General features: G+C 41.7%; 1 protein-coding gene across 1 annotated transcript in view; it reads left to right on the forward strand.

Annotated features, from left to right (window-relative positions):
• Positions 1-5,212: 5,212 nt before the first annotated feature.
• Positions 5,213-9,361, forward strand: part of nexmifb (neurite extension and migration factor b) — a 48,660-nt gene continuing 44,511 nt past the window's right edge. Inside the window, exon 1 of the mRNA XM_020619277.1 lies at positions 5,213-5,286. The gene's annotated coding sequence lies outside the window, so the exon portion shown is untranslated. The remainder of the gene's footprint in view (positions 5,287-9,361) is intronic.

The following is a 9,361-nucleotide window of genomic DNA, read 5'->3' on the forward strand; positions in this document are numbered from 1 at the left end:
TGCTGACCCTTCTGTGGCCTGTTGCTGAATTCAGCAGTGCTCTTTTTCATTATGATAACTGGCAGAGCAGACTGAAACTCAGGGCGATCCCTCTGCACCACACACTCAGCTCAATCCCGTCCCACTACAATGGAACTAGTATGTGGCCAAGGGCGTCTACGCCTTGATAAATATGCACCGATGCCTCAAAGAAGATGTAGTTATTTCCACCGTTTTGTGTGGGAGTGTAAATTTATGTGCGTAATCCCTGTGTACTATATCAATGCTCCTGGTCAAAATAAGAATGAATATTCACACATGCGTGCACTCAAACGGCTGATCTTTTTAAAGTCAACACACCAAGATTATTACCATTTCTGCACATATACAGTATGCTGCAGATGATGCAACCTCAGAGCAGAGCCTGAATGATCCAGGCTGTGCATATGCTGATTGCAGATACTAAACATAAATCTCATATGAAATGAAATGTGTTTAATTCACACTAGGAAAAAGGTATTGTCTTTTTAACACAGTAAAAGCAACAGAATCTTTTCAGCATCTGAGCATACAAGGTTAAATGCTTTCTCTTTTTGAAGGTAACTGTAAAATCACTTAAAAAAAAAATTATGATTCCATGGTGTTTGCCATCTCACTTATATTTGTTCTACAAAAATGTAGGTGTTTTGTGTAAGATATGACATGCAGGCATTTAAGAAATTAAGACAGAAACCTGTATGCTCTAGTAAGGGGATTACTAAAAAAGAAAATCCAACTTAAAACAGAAACCTTACAGAATTTAATTCGTCTTCTTCCATTCATTTTGTTCAGCAGAGTCAAAATTTTCTCATCTAAAATTCCAGATTAGTGCATCAGGTGTCACAGTGCAACTGACACTGAAGACAGGGGCTGAATCTGTGTACATTTCTACAGTAAATGTACCTCTTCTAGCTGTGAATCAGAAAATGTCCCCATGCCGCAGTAAAATGACTCTGGCTTCTGTCAAAGACACCCACGGGACTTGTTCCATTATTCACTGTCTATGGAGCACCTGTGGTGTTCGTGCCTAGATGACATCATCATCTCTACTGTCAGCCTCTCTGTTATAAACAGCTTACGGTAATCAAATTCACAAACTAAACTTAAACTTGAGAGGTGTTACTGAACTGTGTACAGTGCCACAAAAAGTCCAGCACTCTAGCTCTAAACTTGCTGATCAGCTTTGGAAAAGAGTCAAACGCCTGGGGCCGAGGCAACCCGAGGAGGATTTGTGTGCTTGTTCTGGTCGTGCCCTGTCATTCAGTAGTCTTTAGGACTTTTAGATGGATTCACATGAATCAGTGTGAACCTGCATGTCAGGACTGCATTTTGAATCAAGCTCACCCCATCCTATACACATCAGACCGAGTGGCCCCTTCTTAGTCTGTTTGGTCAGGCACAGCAATGCTAATACAAAGACGGGTGCATGCAGGTTACAACTGTCATAATCTTATTAGAGATTTCACACTGACTGTCAGACCTGGTGAGCGTCAAAGCCGCAAATTTCAGCATTTACATTCCGCTCTCAACTCCTCACCGCCATTCATTTTACATGGGCTTGAATACCAGAGTCACCCCCTGTAGATTGATTTAAATTTTAAACTGTGTTATGGAGAATCTCCCCCATTTTTTCTCTGTAATTCAGATTAACATTTCAGATGTTCAGTATGGAAAACCCACCTCATTACAATGTAAAACACATTATTACTTGTGCCAAATCTGTCAGTATAGGCTCTATACTGGCTTGTAATAGTTTGTAGTAGATTTCCCTGCCTTGACATAAACTCTGTTCACCATTATACTGAATTTTGGGTTCAGTCTTGACACAGCTTTGTCCCACACAACTTTCAGGGTGCAGTGTTTTACAGAAGTCTTACAGCACAGCAACTATAACATTTGACTGTAACCTTGACTAAAGACACTAATCAACCAAATTACCTGAATAATAAATGTAAATAGAATATTTGGGCAACGCACTGACCAAAATATCTGTAATGCAATGAGCCAGGACATGACTTAAAATCATGAAACATTTAAGCAAAAATATATATTTTCATTCTCTAAACTGAAAAACATATATAGTATTTTATTTACTGAAATATAACATGGGAGGACTTGATCTACAAAACAACAACAAAAGAAGAGTAACACAACTGAAACGTCATTCACAGCATAATCCTGAAAAACCTGGTAGAAACAACCCCCAAAATTCTAAGTACTAAAACACAGCATGATGAATTCACTCCACATCTGCGTAAAAACAGTTTAGACCTGTAAAAATTTCCAGCTGTGCTGGACAGCTGTTTGGGCGCTGCATTAAGAGGACTTGTTAGTGAAGCTGTTTCTCTGAAAAACACATTGCTGGATATCCTTTTTTTTTCTAATTTAGATCCTATGAATATACTATACTTTAAATTCCTGCCACCTGTGAGCTTGTATGTTGTTTTTGATGCTTTATATTGAGTACGGCGACTGGTTTTGGGGAAGAAATTGGCTATTGATTTAACAAAAACACCCTCTCTTTTACTGCATCATTCTCCTGGAATGTAGTTAAAAATGCTTTTGAATTATTTTGCACTAAGTGGATGAAAAACGCATTAAGTAAAAATAACTATTGATCTTTTAAAACCATTTTAAAGTCAGTTATGTTTTTGTGTTCACCATTATTTTATTGTTTTGTGCTGTTTCTTACATTCAGATGTCTTCATTTGGTTTTAATTTTAAAGGGAAAATTAGCTTTATACATTACATTATTTCATGAGGATAATACTTCTGTGATATTGGGAGACATATATGACAGAGAAGTGGTACTTCTTTATGTTTACATTTGAGCTATATTTAAACTAGATATGAGACATACATTTGCTTCAACAAATATGATGACCTTTACACAAATGGCCCTGTCCTCCACAGTCAGTGCTTTATGCAGATTACAAATGGATGGCATCTTCACAGATAAGCAAATCCTTTAATTCCTTAGCTCAAACTTTTCAACACAGATCTTCATTATTTTTGGATGCAAAATGTAAGCTTCAGTGCTAATTTGTACAGCTGAGCCCATTATTTCACATTATGTTCTTACTACATTAGTGATTACCTCTGTTTACACTAAAGACATGAAGAAACTCAGTAATTATAGCAGCATGAAAATGTTCTGCTCCTGTCAGCTTTGACTTTCGTTATCACCCTGCAGCGCTTAAGAGAAGCTGTAGCCCAAGCCAATTTGTCTTGTCCTTAAAAACATCTGCAACGACGACTGCAGTTGAAAAGGTATTTTAGGAAATGTGAACATAATTTCTGTTACTATGGAGTCACTATAGAGATCATTAGCATAAATCTTTTCCTTTATGTGGAAAATGAAAACACACATAATAATATAAATGCTACTCATTTGTTTCCAAGGTAATTTATAGTGTGTGTGTGTGTTTCAGAGAGTTACAATAACTACAGGCATGATTGTTTACATGTACAGACAAAAGAAGTTCAATTTACTGATATGACTTTACATGTGATCCTAATGATAGCGTGTGTGCACACTGCGGCAGAAGGATGGTTTTTGCACCGTTTCATCCACAACAGGGAAATTAAAACTGTTTTGTTTGAATAAACTATTCCATTTATTAGTTATATTTCATTTGGCATTACTACACATTTAGATTGCACACAGACCTTCGCACCAGTGAGGATGGGACTGAAGAGTCACAAGATGTGAATATTTTTATTGTAAGAGACTTTTAGGACTACTAGCCTTGCACTAATGCTAGGTATATATAATGGGGAAGGTTTTACTCTTTTCTGATATCTGTAGACAAGTAAATTATTCATCAAGAAAGTAATGGTCAGATTAATCAGTAATGAGAATAACAGTTAATTGCAGCAATAAGGCATTATGGCTTTATCACAGTTTAAGGTTTATGGCTTTAATAATTTTTTAACTCAGACATAAGTTCTCAGAGCTGAAGGTCTTTATACATATCTTGTTTTGTCAGTCCAACAGTCCAAACCCCAAAAATTCACTGTATTCACTGTACAATGATATAAAACAGAGAAAAATGACAAATGATCACACTTTAAAATGTTTGAATCATATTTTTTAAATAATTATTAAGCATTTCTCACATTTTTTTTAACTTATGATTAATCAAGAAAAGTCACTGTATTAATTAATAACAATTATTAGTTGCAGATCATCAGAGAGAGAAGCAGAGAAATAGAAAAGCCTGAGTGCAAAAAGAACCGTATATACATCTACCCAAAATATAGGCTTTTTATAAATGGAAGCACAGATTAGCCCTGCCCTGTAATAGAAAAGTCTGTAAGCTTGGACATAACTTTGGACTGTAAGTTTCGAAATGTAACAAGATCAGCTCACTGTTTACAGTTACACATCCGTGAAGTCACTCTGTTTGGTTAGAAACATCTCTTTTCCTTTTCATTTAATCGATTTTTTCAGTGCCTTCTCAATGTTTTTATAGTTTGCAGGTTCAGTTCATATTGAGAGAGAGAGAGAGGGAGGGAGGGAGAGAGAGAGAGAGAGAGAGAGAGGGAGAGAGAGAGAGAGAGAGAGAGAGAGAGGGAGAGAGAGAGAGACTCAGTTTGTCCAAATGCTGCCTCCCGTCCGGTAGGCTAAGTGTTATGAGTGGGCCTATCATCCAGCATAGGCGCACGAGTAGCCTATTCATTATTCATGTCATTGCAGTTGCCCTGTTATGATACAGTCCTATTTGGAGCGGGCTACCTGATTTGCTCAGCGCGTCCGTCAACGCAGTGCGTGGCCCTGCGTCGGCTGGCTGTGCGCGCTCATAGGTCAGACCGAGAAGAATCGGAGGGGGAGCAAGGAGAGTGCGCGCCTACGAGACTGCGCGCCGCAAGGAGGGGGAGAGGTCCAGCTGCAAAAAAAAAAGAAAAAAAAAGAAGAAGAAAAAAAGGAAAGAAAAAAAACAGGCCGTGACAATGGCAACATCAAGCATCTCCTAAAAGGTAGACAGGCTAACAGGCGAGGGGGCGCCAGGATCGGGAGTTTAAGAGGCAACGGCTGCTGTTCGTCCTGGGAAAAGCGGCGACATTAGGACATGCTGGCTGCCCTATAGCGCATTTCCTGGAATACGAATTCTTCCGTAATTGAAAATGGAGCGGCGGGGGAGAGGAGAGTCGCGCTGTCTCCATCACTGAGAGGCGCGTCCACCTGCTGATACTGTCCAGAGCAGCTGAGAAGGATCCCATTGCGACGGGGGAAAAAAACGCAGTTTGGGCGCAAACGCTCTGGAGGTAGGCAGTGAAAACGGTATTATGCTGCTATTGAGCGTGCCGTGTGTATTTGAATGCGCTCTGTTAGGTATGCACATAACAGCGAGATTTATACACACACTGATTTATATCCCTGCTTTCGCCGATTTGATCTGATCGGGAATTTTATTAAGAAGGAACACACCAAGCATGCGGTGTAGTAGAAGCCCTACCTTCCTGGGACAGCTGTCGTAGCCTACATTCATTCGTCTCTGCTCCAGCGATTAGCCAACTATTCCCTGCGAAAAATACCCCAGCATATTTAAAGCCCATCCGCTGTCCTATTCGCTTTAGGCTAAGAAATACAACCCCAAAACAGATGCCACGTGTGGTTGTTCATATCGAAGCCAGTTACCTTGCGCTGCTTGTATGTTTTGAAGCCAAGCAGTGGCCTGTGGACGTCATTTTGTATCAACGTTACGCATCCCGAGCAGTGCTGCCCCAAAATGATTAAGAAATGAATAAAGGGGAATAATCTGCACTCCAAACTAATGAATGATTCATGAATGGGCTATTGAAACCCAATGGGATAGCACATCCCCATACAGCTAGGCTCCTCCAGTGTGATATGGGGAATAAATGATTCATAAAGGGTTTATTAAGCCCAAATTCTTAAAACTGACCTAAACGCCACGGTAGCAGAGCACACACACAGGTGCACCAGGGCACGTGTGAATGCCTGCACTGTGGGGTCAGTAGATCAGTAGCTTACTGTGTCTGTGCTCCCCTTTCAGGATGCCTCATGACAGATGTTTACTGAATATCCCAGGCAGCCACACTGCGAGCCAGACAAGCCATGCTAGAAAATAATGAGCTGCAGCTTCTGTGCTGTGGTTTTGTGGAGGTGTTAGAATTAGTTGTTAACTTTATTTTAAATAACATTTTAAGCAGATTGAATTTTAACGAGCTAGAAATTTGCCTGACTGATGTTTACTGGAAGATGGGATTTTCAAATAAGAACTTGGTGAATTTATCACCAATTAATGATCTGCTCTGCACACAGTTATTGACCTTATGTGACTTAGTTTCATTTATGTTTTGAAGCTTTTGTGCGCTATTTGACGGGGTGTTTTTGACTTTTCAGCATGTGCTGGGTACTTTTTGGGAGATGTGCTTTAAAAATAAAATGTCACGTTAAACTGCAAGGGTCCAGGGGGCAGTTATAGAGAGCTGTTAGTAAAATGCCTGTCACTGCCCTCTCTTGTCTCTAATGTGAAGACAGCAGAGGAAACCAGATGGAAGGCCATGCATTGATTGAGTCAAAGAGACCCTGTAAGAGGGCCAAATTGAGTTGACACGTTGATGTGGGTGTCATTATCATGTGTGACGGCACAGTGTGCTGCTGAGCCCAAGGCTACGTGACGTGTGGAGGGGCCTGTCTCTGGCCGCCCAGCCTTGTTTGAAGATCATAAATGCGGAAACTAACAGGAACTACCAAGTTAAACTGTCTTCCTTCTTTGAGGTGCCACCCAGCCTGCCACGAAGGTTTGTGTTTACAGGACTCGCTATTCCCATCTCCTCCCGGTCACTGTTTTCACTGAAGTGTCATTTTCCCTAAAGTTTCAATTGGGTGAGAAATTTAGTCCAATGACACATTTTGGCACTGTGGCTCTGTTCCACGGGCTGGAAGGTTTCCTGAAAATGTGTTTAAAATGCTATCCGAGTGTTATGTTGCAGCAATAAAGCCAGCAGCTTGTGTACATAGTCCCTTATCTTCCCCTGCCCATGTGTGCACTGTGGCTTCTCCCCTGCTTCAGCCTGAGGCACCTGTGTCGGGCCTCTACTACCACATTTGTCGAATGGGAGAGAATTTCAATTATACAGAACAGACTGATCCTCATCAGTCATTCCTTTTTTAATACCAGTAGACACATTATTCACATATGAAGAAAGTGCTTCTGATTAATATGTTACACCTTGTATGTTTTGATGACTGTAAAGCCTAATGAAGAAGAGAAACCAAGAAGGGTACAATTCTGCTGTATCTGAAATTTAGTTTTTTTTAGTAATCAAGTTCTCCCAAAAAGCTAATATTACATGTTCTGACTTAACCAATGGCAGGGTACTGGTTTGTTAAAAATAAAGGGTTTTCCTTACCCCGCTGTGGTTCATATCTGGAATGCTGCAGTGTTGTCTGCACATTGTTTTGCTACAGCTTATGCAGAAACACGCAGAGCCCATCAGGGCCATGTAGATGCATAAGCACACTAGATATATGTTAGGCCACTTGATGTAGAGGCCTGCTGTGTGGACCCCAGCCCCTGAGTTTGGGCTGTGACATTGCTGGCTGTGGCCCAGCGGAGGCAGTCTTTCTCTGTGCTGCTGCTACTGCTGCTGAGTTCTGTAATTAAAGGCAGAGGTAAGTCCAGGGGAGAAGGCTGGGCTCTGATTGCTTTTCATGGCCACGAGGAGAGAGCTGCAGCATGTCCTGAGGGACTGAGGCGCTGCTGAGCTCTTTGCTGCCTGTTCTGTACCCCCCCCCCCCCCGACACACACATTTGTACTCACACGCTGCTGGCATACTCCTGCGCACACACGTAAACATACTCAGACACAGCCTGCTGCACGCACAAACACGCAGTGGCTGAAGAGGCAAAAATTACATCTGTAGCTGACAGGCAAACTGTGCGACTCTACTTCAAAGAATGCCCCGTTTTAGGAAATATGTGTCAGTATGAGGCAAAACGGTTATAGCAGAGTCATGTGATGAATTAAAAAGCAGTGCAATCCGAAAGACATTAAGGATCTCTCTCTTGGCTGCCAGTTGACACTGACAGAGCAGTTGGTGTGTTATTGGGCTCAGTGTAGATGTGAGCAGAGGCTGCCTGTGGCTGTCTTGGACCAGCACTCTGCAGCCAGACCTGTGAACCCCCACCTTTTTGTTCCTCCCCCGACAGCAGTCAAACCAACGAGGACTGCTCTGCACTCTGAGGGCCTGACATACATGGACATATAGGATCTGGGTGGGCCTCAGCGGTTTTAGGGGAAAAATGGCTCTTCACACTCTCCTCTTTCTCTGGATTCATTCACAACAGCAGGCTGGTTAAAGTACGCTGAGGGTTTAAACGATCACATGCCTTACACATCCTATCTGAGAGGTTCCAGTGGAAGGCAAAGCCAGTACTTTGAAGATAGGAGGTATAAAAACAGAGAGAAAGCTGTTAAATGCTATTTGAATGCCAAGTCCAGTCACGTTTTTGCATCGTGTTCATGAATTAGTTCTGCCAGGATAATTAAAGTAATGCATCAGGATTTCTGCCATTAACAAATAAAAGGCCAATTAAACTGGGGTCTATTAAACCCCTTTTTGCGTTGCCCACTTGATCTCAGTATGTAGGCTGGTGGCCACTGGGACCATGAGCATGTGGGCTTGATGTTCATAGCTCATTTCCTGCTTCCACATCAGGCCCTTATATTGTAGATGGATAGATAATGTGAAATTTCCCCTGTTCTGCTTGCACTCTCTCGGGCCCCTTGTATTTCGTGGGATTCTTGAAACAGATGAGTGAGATGTGATGCTGGGAAATCTGAGAAGGAGCCGAAAGAGGTGGGGATTTAATGCAGCGGACACAGGTGCACCGACATGAATGGTGTGAAAGCAGCATATTCACAACATGACTTGGGAGGGAGGAAGCTATATGACGGGGCTAGATTTTAATTGGTTTCACACAGTGTGCTCCCATGTATTGTTCCCTTTGTAATGGCACACACAGTAGCAATAACAGCTCTGTTTTTTTTGTAATATAATAACACTAATAGATTCATCTTCCCTTGTCTAATTTGAACATGCTTTTTTTTCTTTAATTCCTGAACTTGGGGCCGGAGGAGCTGCATATCCATATTATGCTGGATATGTATACTGTCAGAGTGCTGAATGCTGGAATAATAAGCCACCTTCATTAGCCTTATCTTTGATTTGGTGGATGGGGAAGGGGAAGGGGGTGAGATGAACAAAGGGGTTGATGATGAGAAAGGGAGGAAAACATAGAGTAGGTTGTACTGTGAGAAAGGAAAAACAGACTAGCTGGGGGGCGGGGGGGGGGGGGTGAATTGGGGG

The sequence above is a fragment of the Monopterus albus genome, unplaced genomic scaffold (genome assembly GCF_001952655.1).
Source record: "Monopterus albus unplaced genomic scaffold, M_albus_1.0 scaffold217.1, whole genome shotgun sequence".
Taxonomy (NCBI): Eukaryota; Metazoa; Chordata; class Actinopteri; order Synbranchiformes; family Synbranchidae; genus Monopterus; species Monopterus albus.